Consider the following 18,873-nt stretch of genomic DNA (forward strand, 5'->3'; position numbering starts at 1 on the left):
AACACGCTGTCCCTGGGTCCGAGAGCTGCACGCGTGGGTGGGTTCGCACTGGGAAAACTCCTCGGGCCGCGAGGTTATGATTTATGCCTTTTCCGTAGAGCTGCTAGTCTGTGATAAAAATCAACTTCGGTGTAACAAGAAAAACCTCCAGAAAGAACACAAGCGGAGGAGGCCCGACGTTAAACACACTGTAAAGCTACCGTAATTACCAGGCAGTCGCTGACGGCGGGTCACAGACGCAGAAATGAAAGCAGCCTCACCGGGGCCTGCGCCTCCCTTTCCTCCAGATTTCATTGCCACCTCGCCTCCTGGACCACCTGCTCCGTGGGAGCTGGAGGGCGGTCTGGGCATCAGCGCTGTGTGCTTTTGGGGGACCTGGGGTCTCCTTGCTCACCTGGACCTGGGGCTCCCACGCACAGCCTGGCGCTCCGCACACGCCCAGCGCACGCCCAGCTCGATGTCAGAGAAGAGAGGGAGGGAGGGACCCGTGCGGGAGCCCACGGTGGAATTCAGTCCGCCATACACGCGTTTTAAAAATGTATAAGAAGGGGGTGCCTGAGCGGCTCAGCCAGCGAAGTGTCTGTCTTCAGCTCAGATCGTGATGCTGGGGCGCTGGGATCGAGCCCCGCATCCGGCTCTCTGCTCAGCGGGGAGTCTGCTTCTCGTGCGCTCGCTCTGCCTGCCGCTCCCCTGCTGGTTCTCTCTTCCCCTCTCTCTGTCAAATAAATAAATAAAAATTTTGAAAAACGTATAAAAAGAAGTAGGCAATAATTGGTGTTTATTGGCTGAGCAATTTTTAAATACAGCTAAATCCCTCACCCACTCCTCCTGACAAAGATAAGTGACAGGTGAAAGGTGTTGCCAGTAGGGGTGCCTGGGGGGCTCAGCTGGTGGAGGGTCCAACTCTTGGTTTCGGCTTAGGTGATGATCTCAAGGTCATAGGATCGAGCCCGGTCACAGGCTCCACGCTCAAGGGAGAGCTTGCTGGGAGATTCTAGATCTTCTCTCTGCCCCTCCCCTGCTTAAATACATACATACACACATACGTACATACATAAAATCTTGTTTTTCAAAAAAAAGATGTAGCCATTAAATGCAAAATAATAAAACATCAGAGAACGCCACAGATGATGATTCTCAGAATTTCAAGGTAGAGAGAGCTTGGAAGGCCTTTCTAAACATGTCAGATATTCCAAGGGGAAAAGTTGAAATCAGGCCACAGGGGAGTGAGGGTCTCTCACGGGACGACAGCCCAGGAAACAAAACCAAGCTAAAGGAAGGATGAACGGCCAGAGAACAAATTTAAACCTATGCCTTAAAAAGTTAACACAGGTCCTAAGTATATAAAGATCTTTCCAAAGTAGACATCTATTTAGGTCGAAAGTAATAGAAATCATCAAAAAGCTTACTTGAAAAATGGATAAATGACAGAAAAGGAAAAGTTACTTTAAAATAATAAAAAGTGGTGGGGCACCTGGGTGGTGGCTCAGTGGGTTAAGCCTCTGCTTTCTGCTCAGGTCATGATCTCAGGGTCCTGGGATCGAGCCCCACATCCGGCTCTCTGCTCAGCGGGGAGCCTGCTTCCTCCTCTCTCTCTCTGCCTGCCTCTCTGTCTACTTGTGATCTCTCTCAGTCAAATAAATAAAAATCATTAAAAAAAGAAAAACACCTAAAAAAATAATAATAGTAAAAAGTGGTGAAATCTTTTCAGCCAGTGGTGACTAGAATGGCTGATCATCCGTGTGGGAAACAAATACAGCTTTTACTCTATAAAAAATTGTGTCCGCGTGATCAGAGATCACCATAACGGGTCAGAGCTACACGACCCCTAGAGCAAAAGCAGGCGAAAGCCCGTCCGGTTTGGGGTCCAAGGTCTTTGCGACCACAGCAGAAGTGTGCAAAAGGAAAGAAAATGGGCAAACATGAAAGTGTAGACTTCCTGCTCTCTCAAGGCCGTCCTGTCAAGAGAAGAAGAGTAACGTTGCAGACCGGGAGAAAAATCCTTGCAGACCACAGGCCTGACAAAGGACCCAGACCCGGACGGAATTCTCCGAGCGCCGTCTTGGAACCCAGCACCCATCGACTGGGCAGCTCAGCACAGACGTGGCAGGGGATTTGGGCAGCCCCTCCCCCACAGCAGAGGCGCAGGTGGCCGCAGCACAGGAGAAGGTGCTCTAGTCCTTAATCATCGGAGAAAGCACACGCCTCTGAGAGCGACTTCAAGAAAAACAGTGCCGGCCGGGACTGGAGCGCCGGACCCTCCTCTGTGGCTGGTGGTCCTGTGTGGGCGCACCGCCACCCTGGAAAGCAGCTTGGCAATGCCTCGCGAAATTAGCCTACACGGAATGTAGGCTCTCGTGTGTGCGTGTTTATCCGAAAGAAAACATCTAAAGAGAGTAACATTAAGGAAGGAATTGATGACAGCAAGTCGTCTGGTCAGTGGCCATGTCTGGGAGGGGGAGGGGCCGCGCGGCAGGCTTCCCGCTTTGAAGAAGAGCCTCTCTGCCCTTCCCCAAGTTAGAGTTAAGGAAATTAATTCTAGATGGAAGAAGTAATATAAAAGTCAAAAGAAAATGTCTCACAGTCACACAGTAAATTATTTGGCTTCCTCCCACCTGAGTCTGATCGGCTTCTCTGGTGAGAGCCTGGGGGCAGGCGGGGGAGGCTCTGAGCTTCTCACTCCGCAGGAGAGGCCGACGGGAGGGGGGGGGGGATCATCTCCTCCAAGGCGATTTCCTTACCCTCTCTCTCTAGACCTGCAAGGAGCCACAAGGTGTGGGGCAGGAAACAAGGGGCCGCTCCTGCATAGCGCCTTTGGGTGGGGCTGGCTGTGGGGTCCTGAGACAGGAGGCCATTTCAACGGGGCTGTGCAACCTGGAGTCGGAGGGAGCCCCAGGAGCCCCGCCGAGGCGCCTGGGTTCTGCTGCTGCCCCGCGTCCACCCCATGGGGACGGAAGGCCACCCCCCCTCTACCGGGGCAGGACCACCGTGATGGGTAAGCCAGGGCCGCTGCAGGGCTCACAACTGGGGAGTCTGGGGTCGCCCTCCAGGCTGACACTTTACCAGCCTGCAGACGGCTGGGCTGTGTCCCACCGCTGTCCGCCCTGCCTGTCCTCTGCCATCACACAACAGTCGGCTGAACCTGCTGTTATCTAGGTGGCCTGGATGCCCCGAGACCCAGTCCGTGTGCCCTGAGGTAGCTATTCCTGGAAACGCTGCTCTACCATCTCATGCCCCTACTGTGTGTCCGACGCCTCCTACAAAGTGACTTCAGATATGGGAACGGCCGTTAGCCGCTGAGTGGGGCAGACCCCCCATCACCTGCATCTTCTCCCTTCTCCCGCCGCCTTGTTCCAACCTCCACTCGATCCCCGCGGGCAAAGTGGGGGTGTCCGGAGCCCAGGATGCGAGGAAATACGGAACAGTCACTCCTGTGTTCATGAGTGTCATGTTAATATTATTACTATAACAATGTTACTATTATTTACAATTGCGATGTTATTGTTACATTGTTATTAACATAGCAACATTATAATTTAGTGCGATTATTAAAGAATACTGAAGTTTGTCAAGGTAATGGTAAAGATAAAAGCCCCGAGCAGCTTCTCATGGGGGAAACCACCTCTCCCCGTCTCTGTGTGCTGCCACCCCCACCGGGCACCTTTCTGAGGTAGAGGGAGGCCTGAGTTTGGGAGGAGAAGAGGCGGAGGGCTAAGGCAAGCGTCTTTGATCCTAGAATCTCTGATTTGTGTCATGGACAATGTCAGCTGATGCTAATCGGGTCCCTGCAAGTTTTTGGGCCTCAAACCACCCCGCCCACACCCTCTGAACAAAACAAACAGGAAATTGTGTTGTTGTTGTTGTGTGTTTGGCAAAACAGGCCAGTGGAAGAAGGCATCTCGAAAGTCTGGAACACAGAAAACAGGATCCGTCCTGAAGGAGGTGGGCTGGCCCGGTGGGTGTGTCCAGCGCAGAGCTGGTGTCCGCTGTGCCATCTAGGACCCGAGCCCTGGATCCACGCGTACCAGCTGGAGGGTGCTGGGGGGCCGGCTTGGGCACGCTGAGCCCCAGATTCCTTGTTTGTCAAAAAGGGACAATAATAGTGTGGATTTCATTGGGTTTTAAGAGGGTAAGTGAAATGATGCATAGGAAGTAGCCCCGCACAGAGCCAGTCACTAAGACATGTGCGTGTTAGCACTTATCATTAGGAAGACTGGCTGAGAGAATCAGATATTTAATCGAGAAATAGAAGCCTGGGGTTGGCACGGGGGCTGCCACCAAGGGAGGAACGTTGACGGAGCGAACTCGACCTTGCCCAGCGCCTGCTGGCCATGCATCGTCCGTGGAGATCGAGGGTGGCGATGGGGGGCTTCCACGCACAGAACCTTCAGTGACGTGAGGTCATGCTGTATTCGGAGCACACCCTCAAATTCAAGAATTGGGGGGTGGCGCACAGGAAAACAGGAAGGACGGATTTTAGAGCAAGTTTCAGAATTCTGAGAGTACGCATTTTTTTTACAATAATAAAATGAATTGATTTTTCAATTAAATTTTCAATTAAAGTTAATTGGATTTTTTAAAGATAGTAAAAGCTGCCCCCCCCCCCCCGTGCTTGCTGATGGCTGTGCCAAGTGACTCTGTGGCTGCCCTGAGCCAAGGTCCCTAGATACTCAGGAAACCGCCTGGGAACAGTCTGGGGACACCGGTCTTCCTCAGTGTCCACTGGCCATCCGACTACACTCTCCCTTCTCGTCCAAGCAAGCTGTGCCTGCTTCCCTGCTGCAGGACTCCAGTGACCCAGCACTCCACACGAAAGTGGTGCTGCAAATATTCATTTGCTGCATTAAACATTGCACTGCTGCAAACATTCATTTCCCCGTTTGCTGGACAAAAGACAGGAGAGCCCCATGGTGCCTGAGAGCCCACTCAGGCTTGCGTGGGACACTGGACTGGGTCCCCAGGAGCGTGGATGGCCCTGGGACGTGCTCGGGTGGGAAGGCCCATGGCCAGTGAACAGACTGGCAGGAGGCGTCCCCGTGGTGCTGGAGCTGTGAGCGAGGTCTTTCTACCCCAATCAGGGGGATGCCTGAGGCCAGAGAGGGTTTCACCTGGACCCTTGCCCCACCCAGAGATCCTACCAAGTCCCCTTCGTTAGCAGAGACTTAACACTCTTGCCAAACAAGTGTTTGCGTTGTAGGCCCTGGCACGGAAGGTTGATTGGCTCAATAATAACTTAATTATGAAATGTGCATCACAAGGAATTATAAACAGTCCTTCACTTGCTGGCTCCTTCTCAGCTTCTCTGTGGATCCCCCGAGTGCCTTGCAGCGCCGGTGCCGTGGGTGGCGTCCACCAAGAGCACTGCGGGCCGGGAGGGACCGAATTTCGCCACCGTGAAAGGCACCGAGGGAAGTGGGGCCGGGGAGGCTCCACAGCCAAGCACTGAGCATGCAGACGGCTGTGCAGTGTGCGATCAATGATTTGAAGAACCACTAAATATGGATAACTTCCATACCTGGTTTTTTTGTTGTTGTTCTATAATGACAGCTGGGGGGGGGGTGCTTCAGAGGCTGGTGCAGGTATGAGTGTTTGTCGCCATGTGTGTTGTTGAAAATAACATTAAACAGAACCTGTGGTTAAAGGAGTCATGGCAGCTACGTGCGGTGGCTTCTTGTCTAGTTCGAAGACCTTCACGCCAAGGAGGAGGAAGGGAGGCGGGAGCTCCGTGCACAGATCCCGGGGTGCGTGTGCAAAGGAGAGGGGTGTGTATGCCGGCGGGCGGCACCGCAAAGTCAGGACCGACCTGCCGTCCCAGCTGGAACCTCGGCTTCCTCCCCGAGACTTCACTGTGGCAATTGTTGTTCTCAACGGGACTGGTTTCTCCGAGTCCTGGGAGTAACAGCCTCCAGCGCTGCGGTGAACCCCCACGCCCAGCGAATCACGGGGAAGCGCTGATGATCCCTGTATGGGGTCTGGGGGCCGACGGGGCTGCTGTGGCCTGAAGCGGGGGCGTCGCCCCACACATTCCACTACGGGACAGGAAGCATGCGTCTGAAACCAGCCAGCCGGACTGCGAGTCAGTGGAGAGCCCAGTCTGGGGACAGCAATGTTGTCAAGGGGTCCCGCTGCGTGTCTTATGGTGGGGACCCCAGCTGGCACCAGAGAAGGGGGACATCTGGGCTGCCAACGGGGAGCGTGGTGGGTCACAGATCAGAGCCTGAAGACTACTGCAAGCGAGGCTCAGATTTTCTTCCCTAACGTCATAGAGGAGGAAACGTGTGTGTTTCTTAAAGACCTGGCTGGAGACTAAACCTTCAGAAGGGGAGGGAGCTGCGGGGCAGGGGACGGAGGGGAGGCGCCTGTATCCGCCAGCATGGGCCGAGTTAGTCTGTGATAATGAACATCCCTGTGTCCGGGTGGCGTGGTGGAGGGCAGTGATGGTCTGCTTCTCGCTCGCCACCATGGGTCTCGGTGACTCCCCACCTCAGCTGTCCCCTCCGGGTCTCCAGAACTGGGAGACGCCCCCCCCAGCCCCAGCCCTCATATGCCATCATGTTCTGTTTCCGCTCAGGCCTTCGTGGCTAACAGACGTCCTGTGGCTCCGTGCAAGCTCAGGGGGAAAGGTTCCATTCCTTCCGCACTCGCACTCGGGAAGGCGGGGGAACCAGAAATGGGAGTGCCTGGCCCTCGCAAAGCCCATGTTGAGACCGTGTTTTCTGCAGAAATGCAGGCTCAGCTTTCCTAGGCACCAGGGCTCGCACTGTGCATGGATTGTTCGGACACCAGTAATCTCTTGTCCTTGGGAGCGCACAGTCTAGTCCCCTCCTGTATCGACAAGACAGTGCTAAATCACACATGTGCACACACACACACTCCTGGACCAGTGGCTGGTTTAGGTCCGGCAGCGCGGATGAGCTTGGTCTCAGCGTGAAGCAGACCTGAATCTGGGTCCCGACTGGTACCCACCAGTACCTTCTAAACCTGAGTTCTCTCATCTCCCGGAGGCGATAATGATGACCACCCCATCCGGCTGTGCCGACAAGTCAGCGAGATAATTTGAGTAAGGGGCTCAAAGTAAGGGCTCCAAAGGTGAGATTCTGTTACCTATCACCATAGCTGGTATTAATAGCGTAAATCCCATTCCGCTTGCTAACATTCACCAATTCAAGCCCAGAAAACAATACAGAGCAAGGTCACTCCAGAACTGATACACCAGCCACGGTCAGCTCGAGAGGTTGGTCTGATGCCTTGCTCTGGCCCCGCAGAACCCCAATGTCCTTTGTCATTTCTTTCCGTGCAGTGCCCGGATGACGCTGTTGTTCTGAAAATAGCTGCTGCACTCCACTCTCCCACCCCACCCCGCCGCCCCTTTGGGGGCCGAGGGCACGTCCCCACCCCATGGCTCTGGCTGGCTTTGTTCCGTGGAATCTGGGTGGGACCGACCATTCTGAGCCGGCACAGGTGCGACACACTCACACGTCACGATACCCTGAGCGCGGGGCTGCTCCACCAGCCTCAGTCCCAGAAATGAGGGATGTGTGGACCACAATGGACCCAAAGTTCCTCCGACCCACAGTTTGGAACCCCGTCCAGCAGAGCGCAGCAGGGCTGGTAGGGCCAGGGGCAGCCCCCCACCTCTGAGTAAGAAACACACAGGCCAGGGTGGAAAGCCAGGACGATTAGGGGGTTATTCGTTACTGTAGCAAAAGCAGACTACTCTCACCTTAAATGAGATACATTTGTTCAGGCAGAGTAGTGTCTCCAGTTTGTAGACTGGAAAATGGCTAGTTTAAAACGCTCTCTCTTGTTATATATGTATTCAAAGCTCCCACGCTTACACACACCCATAAATAACAAACATAGGTGGACATGCGTACTCGAACGCTAGCGATATTTGCCTTTTGATTTAGGGGAGTTAAGGGTGATTCCTCACAAATGCTGTTTTGCATTCTTTTTAAATTAGGACGTTATTACAAGGAGGTTTTAAAAAAAAAAGTCCAAACCTGATCAACAGGATATCCACCAGAAAAGCTTTTCTTCTACTGTGGCCCCGCCCAGTCTCACTTACCAGAGGTAATACTTCTGTGGTGTCATTCTAGAGACAGTCCCCGTATTTTCAAATGACTCCAATTCAACAATTAGCCAAAAACAAAAACAAAAACAAAAACCTTACAGTTTAATCAGTCTCTCAGGGAACAGACACAATGTTCTAAAATAGTATTATACTTAGGACTAATTCGGAGTGTACTACATGGAGCTAATCTGTTTCTCATTAAAATTATGGATTAAATGGTAATCCCCACATTTCTAGAGGTAAGAAAAATGAAGCCTTTGTACCCTATTTGTTTACCGAATTGAAAGGTTTGTATTTAGCTTTGAAAAAAGAAATCCCATTTAATGCAAGAATTTGGGATTACTCATTCTGTCATTAGATCCATTTTGAAATCTTTATTAAAGGATTTGAGAGAAAAGAAAACATTCCTTCAAGGTCCGGTTGGTTCTCCGACACTCCTGGGCCTGCCCTCAAGATTACAGATTCTTCCGTTCTCGTGGAATTTGCCGCTGAATGCTGAAGCCACATGAATGGAAAGAAAATAAGTGCCCTGTTAGGTCTTCTGGAAGTGTACTGTGTGTTTGTTTCTACAACGCAGATATGTTATTCACGGAGGCACCAGGGGGAAGACGTTTAAAGAATCTGGTAGTTCCTATAGGAATCCGTGGGCACACATGGGGTGGGTTCCCAGAACCTATGCATCCTTCTCCTATTGGAGAGTCTCGTCTCTCCTGGTTTGAAAGAGTTAAGTCATTGAAATCGGCTACTTTGTCTGTGGAATGTGACCTGTGCTGGGTCAGGGGCAGCCCCAGTCTCCCAGGAAGGTGGTTTCACCATCCGTCCGGGATAAGAAAAGTAAGACCTGGGGAGCACGGTGTGGCCGCCCAGCCCTGTCCTACAGGAAAAGTCTTTGGTTCCTGACATCCTGCCTTTAGTAGCCCCTTTCTGGTCCTTCCTCGATGATCCGTAATCTCCCACTTTCCCAGAAACCCCGCCCATGGGGCCTCTGCCTTGTTCTGGATCTGGAAGACCGATGGTGGGGAGCAAAGGGCACCAAGATGGGGGAACTGAAGTCAGAGTCTTGACCACGCTGGGAAACGGTGTGGCAGGTTCTCAAGACCTGAAGCCCATACACCAGTTCCCGCCCACCGTATGACCCAGCCAGAGACATGCAAGCTTAGGTCCGTGCACGGACTCCTGCAGGGATGTCCATCGCAGCTCCGTCGGCACATGCAGCAGGTCCGTCAGCAGGTCAACAGACAAGCAAAGTGTGATCCGTCCACACCGCAGACACACGGCAGGAATACAGAGGAGTGAGTTATCTACACACAACAATCTGGGTCGATTTCAAAATAAAGATGTCCAGTGAAAGCTGGCACAAAGAGAGAGAGAGAGAGAGAGAGGGAGAGGCCATACTGCATGATTCCATTGATAAAAAAAAAAAAGTCTAGAAAGTGCCAGCAGGCTCTCTAGTGATGAAAAGGGCAGCAGCCTGGGGTCAGGGTTCTATGGGAAGGAGGGATGCCCGTGGGGCAGGAGGGAACCTTGAGGGCGAGCGGGGAGCTCACCATCCCGACGGCCGTGACGGTCGTGTGGGTGCGCACCCAGGGTTCTCACGTGGGGACCGACATTGTCCCTCACGGGACACTGGAGACATTCTTGCTGACTCCCGTGGGGAGGGGCCGCTGCGGGAATCTAGCCGGTAGAGACGGGGACGGTGTTGAATAGCCCACAAGGCACAGGACGGCCCCTAGAACAGAGATTCTCCAGCCCCACACGCGGGTGGTGGTGAGGCCGAAGCCCTGGTGTGGGGAATCGTACACCTGACAAGCGGCCAGTGTATTGGCTCTCAATTCTACATCAATAAAGCTATGAAACAATGACGTCTCTGCCCTGCCGCTTGCTGGCTGGGTGACACTCGGGGGGCCCCGCCGTCTCTCCCAGCCAGTTTCCACTCTGCAGGCCGGGGGACAACCCTTCCTGCCCCGCGCTGTTAGCATGAAAAGAGCTCCTGAGACGTGAGTCGTGTGCGGCCTCAGGTTCGTGGAACTGACTCCAGCCGTCCGGAGAGGAACGGGGCGTAAATCACCCACGGAAGTGACATTTTCGCTGGGCTCCGGTCCTCAGAAAACCTTGGGCCAAATAGAGACCGCCTCCGAGGGCTCAGGTCATGGCCCCCGGCTCGTGGGGCGGGGGAGGGGGCGCGGTGGGACAGGCCGTCAGGCCACCTGTCAGTGAACAGGACTTCTGGATGACCTTGAGTCCTGGCTCTCAGTCCGACCTGCACGCGAAACACGGCCCTGATATAATTTATGTAAAAGTACCTACACCATGGTGGGTTGTTTTTTTGTTTTTTTGTTTTTTTAATTTTTGGCCAAGATTATTGTTCGTTGGTCTTTGGCCACAAAAACACTTAACAAAATTGAAGAGGCTTGCAGGTCCGCAGAAGCCCACCTCTCTTGCCCAGGCTGGCCCTGACCCTGGGCTTGGTGCCTGGTGGAGCCATATGTGCTGAGGCTGGAGTCCCAGGTTCGCGGCCTCATCCCCACCGGGCCCCCCTCGCTCAGCCGCACCTCAAGGAAGATAAACAGGAGCACAGCTTAAGGAGAGGAGTGCCAAGTGCGGAGCCTTCAATCAGCTCTTTGTTGACGTGGGAGCCGGGTGGGAAAGCAGGAGGCGCTCGCCACCAGAACACAGCGCCTTTGTCTCGGCGCAGTTCCCGGTCCCCGTCCCATCAGAATGCAGGGGTTGGGGAAGTGGGGTTACTCCCCCAACCCCGTGACGCCCTGTGGCATCCACAGGGACCCTCCAGTCCTGAGGTCTGTCCTCCGGAGATGGCAGGTGGAGGGGGAAGGAGGGGTGCAGATAGCTGCGGGGCTCCCCATGGGGTCCCCCTTTCCCTTTTGAGATGCAGCAGGCTCTGAGAGCATCTGAAGGCAGGCAGCGGTGACACGGGAGGGGCCGGGAACCCCAGGACCCTCCAGCTGTGCTCCTCTGGGAACACGGAGCCACTCGAGGTTCACTGGGTGTCGTGAGAAGCTCTCCTTTCTGACCATGCCCCATGCCTGCGCCGGAGCCCTCCCTCCCCAGGGCTGCAGGGTGGGGGAGGAGGCTGTCCGCCTGGCCCTACATCCACGGCTCATGACCCTCCAGGCTGACACCCCACAATGGTCCAGGGGAATCAAATCCATCCTGGAGATCCCGCTTGGGCCTATGGTGTTCCCTCTGCTGACAATGCCTTTCCCGTTTCTCCTGGGAGATTCCAACCCTGCGCAGTCCTCAGCACTCTTGTGGGACGGTTTTGCCCCCGGGCAGCCCTCTGGGACCCGACCCCTCTGGGTGCCGGCAGCCCCCATTCTCCCGTGTCGTCCTGTTGACAGAGCGGCTGGCCTTCTCTGGCAGGGGTCCCTTTCCCCAGTTGGCCTGAGACAGAGGCCGTGTCTGGGTCACTCTGAATCCTCAGTGTGGGGTTCAGGGCTGGTGCTAAGAGGTCCTCAGCTGCCCAGTGCTGAACACATGGGCTCAGAAGCGTGAAGGAAACTGGTTTCTTGAGGGGATTTTATAACCTCAAGCATCAGGCAGAAAGCAGGGGCTGCGGGCGGACAGCTGGCCGGCCGCGGAGAGGGCATGCCTGCTTCTCAGAACTCCACCCGGCGCCCCATGTCTCCAGGCCCTTTGAGGACAGGGGGTGCCAGCTGCCTGGCTCAGAACAGGCCAGGCTGGTCGGGTTGGTTGCGTGGGGCAAGAATCAGGAAGAAGGACTTGTTCTTCATAATCCAGCTTGTTTATCCAACGCACAATAAAACAGGGCCGGATTGTTCGCAGATGCTGGAAGGAGCCCGTGAGAGAGACCCCACTGGACCGAGAGGTCTGTTCAGGAATGCACAGAGCCTGGGAAGCGTGGAGAGGGACAGGAGCCCGCTGTGAGGACATGGGGATGGGGCCCCGGGGCAGCGGCGTTCTGAGCGTCTGGCACCGGCTCGAAAGGGCAAATCCTGTGCTTGCTGCGCCAGCTCTGTGGTCTATGATGTCACCGTGTGCGAGGGTCAATGTTACGTGCCAACTGCACTGGGCCACGCGGGAGGGAGGAGGGAGACAGTTGGTTGAACATAATTCTGGGTGTGTCCGTGATGGTTTCTGGACGAGGTCAGCATTCAGATCGGTAGACTGAGTCGAGCAGATTGTCCTCCCATGTGCTGGGCCTCGTCTGATCAGTTGAGGGGAGGGCTGACGAGAACAAGAAGCTGAAGGGGCACCTGGGTGGCTCAGTCAGTGAAGCGTCTGCCTTTGGCTCCGGTCATGATCTCAGAGTCCTGGGATCGAGTCCCACGTCAGGCTCCCTGCTCAGTGGAGAGCCTGCTTCTCCCTCTCCCTCTTCCTCTCCCCCTACTCATGCTCTCTTTCAAGTAGATAAATAAAATCTTTAAAAATAAAAATAATAAAAAAAAAGAACAAGAGGCTGAGGAAGGCTGCCTGAGTGTCTCTGAGCTGGACTTTGTTCTCCTGACTTTGAACACAGATTTGGACCAGAGCTTGCACCATCGACTCCCTTGGGTCAGGATGTTGAGCTAACTCCCCTTAATTAATGCTTTTTACACACACACACACACACACACACACACACACCCCTCCCATTGTTCCGTTTCTCTGCACAGTGCTGACTAATACCCCGGAGTCCCTGACCTTGCCACGGTGGGAGGACTGACCCCCTGGGAAGCAGCCAGTGCTACTGGTGAGCCCCCAGCCTCCACCCTGCAGCCGACGGTTAAACATTCAGGAGCAGCGCGTCACGGCCAGGGAGCGTCCCGGCCCCTCGGAGACTTTCTCAGCCCCAGCAAGGCCATAAGCCCCTCTCCAGGCTCCGGCCCGTGAGCCGTGACGCTGCTGAAGCTGACCTCAGCCGTCGCCTGGAGCCGCGCTGCCCAGGTAGGGGAAGCCGTTCCCTCCGGGACAAAGGCGGCGTGCCCCTCTTGTGTCCCACCGTTGTTTGCACACTCCGCGCTGGCCACGCCGGCTTCTCACCAGCTCCCAGGGTATTGTAAGGCCTCTGACGCACGACCACGTCTTCATCTTCCTTCGGTCCCTGTGCCAGGGACAGGGCTGGACACACCGAAGGTGCTCAGGGCACGACATGCACGACCTTTTTGCCCCGCGGAAGATCGGCGAAGGCCCCCACGGTCAATAAGACCCCGTCCGTCCCCCTCTGTGGGCAGAGAACTCACCGCAGTGGGTTTAAGGAAAAACACCGAGTTATTTATTGATTCCTGAATCTGGAGAAGTCAGAGATGAATCAGGCCAGCGGGACCCCAGGGCTCGGTCGTGCCGCTCCGTGTCTGGGTTTGCTGGGCTCCTGCGAGCTCCCGCGTCAGGCACGCCTCCTCTCAGGTGGCTGCCGGTGTTATGTCTGTGTCACGCATTTTCTGGCCATCTCCAAGGGCCTGTCCCTGCTAGGGGTCACCCCCACTCCCGGGGTGGCTGGCGGGGTTTGCAGAGCACCAACCCTGCGGCACCGAGCTGAGCCTGGAGGCATGGGCAGACCCCGCTTCTCTCCTTCGGCCGCGTGGTCTGCCCTATAAAACACCACATTTGTTCCTACCCCGCAAGCATCATACAGTTAATATCCTTCTTCCAAACGAAGATTCTCTCTCACTCTCCCCAAAATGAGGAGCTGCGGGAGCCCCCACTCCGTATGCCCATCCGTGGGGGGGCTCACAGCTCACCCGTGGCCAGGCCGGACATTTCTGAGACCCTGTCACGGCCTGTGCTCCTTCCCAGAGGCTGAGTCAGGTGCAAGATGACGACTCAAATAATGGGGTTTCTACCTGCCGGGCGTCTGCCTTCTGGAGGCTTGAAGGGGAAACGCATTCCTGGCTCCTCCGACATCTAGAAGCTGCCGCATCTCTCGGCTCCTGGGCCCTTCCTCCGTGTCTAAAGCCAGAAATCCTGCATCTTCCCGCCACTCTCTTCTGAATCCCCCAAGTCTCGTCCGAGGTCGGACACAGCAGGAGGCTCGGTAAACACAAGGAATGAATGATAAATGCGGGTGTGCTCAGGCGGGCCTATTCCAGAGGGCAGAGCATCGGAGAAACCGCTCAGTGTCCGGGTACCCGGGCGGCCACTGCCCCGATCCAGCCCAAGCCCGGTGAGATCTACGTGCCCAGGAACGGTAGTGTCGGAGACTGATACACACACGTTTTCCAAGAGGATTAAATTTCACTGATAAACAGTCAGAGTGTTAACACGTTGCTTGGTTAAGTAATGTTCTGGAAGACGTGCCCTCGTAGGAGTCAGTCCACAAATGATAAGGAGCAGAGTGGGAAGGGGGGTGCGTGAAGGCACAAACTGTGTTTAGGAGCCTCCCCCGTGCCCCCCCCAATATATCCTAAGCCCCAAGCACAGGACCCGTGAGTGGGACCTTGTTTAAAAATCGTATCTTTGCGGAGGTCAGTAAGATCAAGATTGAAAGACGACAAGTGTCCTTATGGGAACTGAGGCAGCCCTGGAGACTCGGAGGGCAGGGCAGTGGGACGACAGGCAGAGCCCGGAGTGACAGGTCTGTGAGCCCAGGGTCCCCCCCAGAGCTTCCCGAAAAGGAGCACAGCCCCCTGGATACTGGAGTTTGGACTTCTGCTCAGAACTGTGAGAGAATCGACTTTCCGGGTCTTTAAAGCCACACAGTGCAGCCACGGAAAACTAACACCCGTGTCTGGTGGGACCTGGACCAGATGAGACGGCACAGTGAGGGGCCCCCCTCGGGGCCATCGGGCAGCAGGGGGGCCTGCGGGGACAGCTGGGCTCAGGACGGGGGTAGGGCCAGGCAGGGACGACCCGCCCTTCCACACTGTCCCCCTTGCTGGAGGCTGACTTGGGCCAGATGGACCCAGCTCTGGAAGGGGAGAGCCAGGTCTGCGGGGGCCCCTTGGGGCTGAGAAACCGTGTCTGCAATCAGGTGACAGTTGACCCTGGTCCCGCTGAAGCCTGCCTCCAAGAGCAAGGGTTTTCAGGCACATTCCTCAGGCGGAGGGCCCCATCCTCACACCCAACATTTGGGGTTCCATGGAGGAAACACTGCTGTCCCGCCAGGCACACCCGGAACCTGCAGCCCCGCACAGGAGAGCGGCGCGGAGAACCACCCAGAGTGTTTCCTGCAGATGAAGGAAAACAGGACGGCGACCCCAGGGCCAGGAGAACGGAAGAATCACCACGGAAAAGGGGCGTCCTCACCGGACACCGGAAAGCGCTCCAGGGACCGGTCAAGCACCCCAGCAGAAGTGGGGCGTCTGCGTGGGGGAGCACGGCGCCTGACGCCCAACGAGGCGGCTTCAGCGCCCAGAGCAGACGTGTCCTTCCCCTAGAAGTCAGGAACGCCACCGCCAAGACAGACCTGAACTTGGTGTATGGCGTCTCGTGGCTTTAGGAAGGGACCTCTGAAGAAAGACCTTGCTGGGCGGGGCTCCTGGTGGCAGGCGGCGGGGAGGGTCTGTCCTGAAGGGACCTGCCCACATACCAGCTGGGTGACAAGCGCATTTACTTTCTGACGAGGTAACCTTTTCGACAAAACATTTAAGGTCACAGGTTGGCCAGGCGCCAGGAGGAACTGTCGCGGGGCACATGGGACAGCCAAGGGCAGCCTGTCCGTGTGTCATTGGGCTCGCGGCACGCTCCCTGTAAGAGGCCCGGAGAAGACCGACAGAGGGCGGCCCCCTTTCTCGTGGGTCTGCCCCCTCCATCTCCAAGGCCTGCAGGATCTTGAAGGTCACCTCCGAATCCCGGTGCGTCCTAGTGAGAAACCAGCCCGGAGCGCAGGGGCTTGACACAGCGCCACGTCCTTTCCTCTTTCCTGCGTGACGGGGGTGGTGACCGGCTCAGCTCGGGGCCTCTGGTGTGTTAGCCGCCCGCTGCTGGCCGCACTGGGGTCCGTCGGAGGCTCCCTGTCCCCCCGGGGTGGGTGGCCGCGCCGGAACTCCAGCCCGCCCCTCCTCCGGGTGCCCCCGGCGTCCCCGCGGCACCGCGGTCGGTCGGCTCCCACGGGGGAGGCAGGGCCGGCAGAGCCCGGCGCGGCTTCTGATCCGGCCTCCGAGTGCTGCAGACCCACGGGCCACATTCTTTCTTAATCAGCCCGTCACCGGGACGACCGTCATTCAGGGCATGGAAATGAGGCTCCGGCTCCCGAAGGGCCGGCGCTGAGGAGCGCGTGGACACGCTGGGCAAGCGTCTCTCTTTCACTCCGGCCTCCATGGAGGGAAGGGCGGTGGCTGGGCTGTCACAGACGGGACCCGAGGATCGCTCGCGGCAGAGGAGAACCCGCAGGGACGGCCTGGGACCCGGGCCCCGAGCCTCCGTCTCCCCATCTGCGGGCCGGGCTGCACTGCGCCGGCCGGTCGCCGTCTTTCACGCAAACCCGGTTCTCTCCCTGCTTGTGCCCACCTGCCTCACCCGAGGACCTCCCGTGACTGGGTCACGGCTCCACGTTCCTAGAGGTTCAAGCACACGCACCTGAGTGGTGCACGACCCGCTTGCTATCGAACTAAACCAGGTTCTTGGTCATCTGCTTTGCGTGCAGAACGGCCAGAAGCCATCTTGGCCTGGTTGCCAGCAGCTGCCGGGGGCATCTGTGCAGGGCTCCGCGCTGGGCCCTGAGGAGCAGGGGCAGGCGCAGCCTTTCCTCGTGGGGGTCCGGTCACAGCAGCCCCCACGTGGAGGGCGGGGAGCGGGTCGCCTGCCCCACCATCCCAGCAGGAAGGACCTGCTCTCCAGGCGCCCCTCGAGGTGCCTGGGCGATGCCGGGAAGCGGAGCAGGGCAGCGTTGGAGGCAGAGGCCCTCCCACACCCCGTGCACCGGCCAGGGACTAAGGGGCACTCGCCCCCACGCCTGTCCCTCTGGTTTACGAGCAGTTTGTGGCAGATCAGCTCCTTCCTTCCTTGCACCGGCCCATGAGCTGGCAAACGAGTCACCTCTGATCGTTCCCGACGGATTCCTGAAGCGGCGCACTCGAGGGCTCGGACGTCCCACGCTAACCCAACACGCCGCCTGTCGTCCCCCAGTCTCCTGTGTGAACCCCCTGTAACGGACCTGCCCGGAGAAGTCGTGGTCCAGCCTCTGTGTGACCCCGAGTCAGATACAGGACGCCACTACTGCGGGGACGGATGCACACTCCCTCGGAAGCAGGATAAGGCTCGCTGATGGAATCTTCCAGAAGGAAAGGCGGAGCTGGGCCAAGCCGTGCAATCCTGCTTCACTCTGCGCCACAGGCCCACCATGGTGGGCAACCGAGTGAGGCCAAGGCTACGGTCATGAGGGGCCCCCCTGCAGCCCCGATCTGGAAGGCGGTGCCTGACCTTGGACTCCCCAGGGGAGGGAGGTCGGGAAGAAACCATGCCAGGCTGCTGGCCAGGGGCCGGGATTTTAGCCCGTGCTGGGACCCTGTGTGGGTGACTTCACCTCTGCCGCCAAGTCTGCGGCCCATTCCGTGTCCCAGGAGGCTTTCTGTTCAGCAGGTGTCTCTCCCTGCCCTGCGGGCACAGCACGGCTCTGCCCTCAGGACCTCACTCCGGGAGGGACAGTCACAAAGGACTGGATGCATAATTACTTGAAGCTGTGGTGGATTCCCCGGGGCGGCCCACAGGCCTGAGGAGAGCGCACGCCGTGGACACTCACGGGCTGTGCACCCAGCCGGATTTTCCCTGGGGGTGGCAGGGACTGGCCCTGCCGCCAGCCTGGTGGGGCGCCCATGGTGACGGTCCGTGTGATCAGGCAGCAAAGGGCATGTGACCGGATCCAAGGCCCGCAGTGCCGAGGCGTCCCCTCTGCTGCGGCAGGTGGCATGGGACGGCCCGTCAGGACAGGGGCAGGGACGCCGCTCGGACTCTGGGAGCAGCACCTGTGTGTGCCGCGAGGCCAGGGCGTGATTCTGCCCTGCGGGAAATGAACATGCAAGACCCCTTGTCCGAAGTGGGAATAAAACAGCCTTAAGGCACCAAAACATCAGGCTTTCCCCTGGCCGCACAGCCTCTCCTTGGGCTCTCAACGGCGCTGTTCGAAGCACAACCCAATATTTCTGTAAGCAGAAAAATCTATTTTACACTTAAATTGTTCTCATGGATTTTAACATTCGTCTTTATAGCGTGTGATCTTAAGCTCATACGGCCAGCTTTATTTTGTATTTTTTTTAAAAGGTTTTATTTATTTGACAGAGAGTAAGAGAAAAAGAGAGCACAAGCAGGGAGAGGGAGGCAGAGGGAGAGAGAAGCAGGCCCCCCGCGGAGCAGGGACCCCCGCGATCACGGCCTGAGCCGAAGGCAGGCGCTTCACCCCGAGCCACGCAGGCGCCTGCTTGAGGCCCTGCTTGCGTCTCACACGCAAATATGAGAGCGTCTAACCCGAGCCGCAATCACGGAAATCACAGTTCGGTTTCGCAGCTCTCCCTCGTGAGTGTGTTTCGCTCGAGGAACGCAGAGCTAAGTCTGTGATTTTATTTCCCCCCTGGCTCCGTGCACGGTTTGCCAACACTCTGCCCTCTGCGTACGGGGGAGCCAGGAGGACTGGTCGGCGGGGAGGGGGGGGACAGTCCCCGATCACCGACTCTGCTTCTCCCTCGACGCCATCAGTGCAGCGTTAACCAACACCGGAAGTCGGGTGAGCAGGTCCGATGGGGTTCCGGCTGCTCTGGCCTGAGCCGTGGCCCCTAAATTCATATGTGGAAGCCCCAGCCCCAGTGCGGCCGTCTGGGGAGACCCAGGCTTAAAGACGTAATCAGGATGAAATGGGGTCACCGAGGGGGTGACAGGGGTGGCCCTGATCTGGGGTGACCAGGGTCCTT

The sequence above is a fragment of the Mustela nivalis genome (genome assembly GCF_964662115.1).
Source record: "Mustela nivalis genome assembly, chromosome: 9".
Classification (NCBI taxonomy): Eukaryota; Metazoa; Chordata; class Mammalia; order Carnivora; family Mustelidae; genus Mustela; species Mustela nivalis.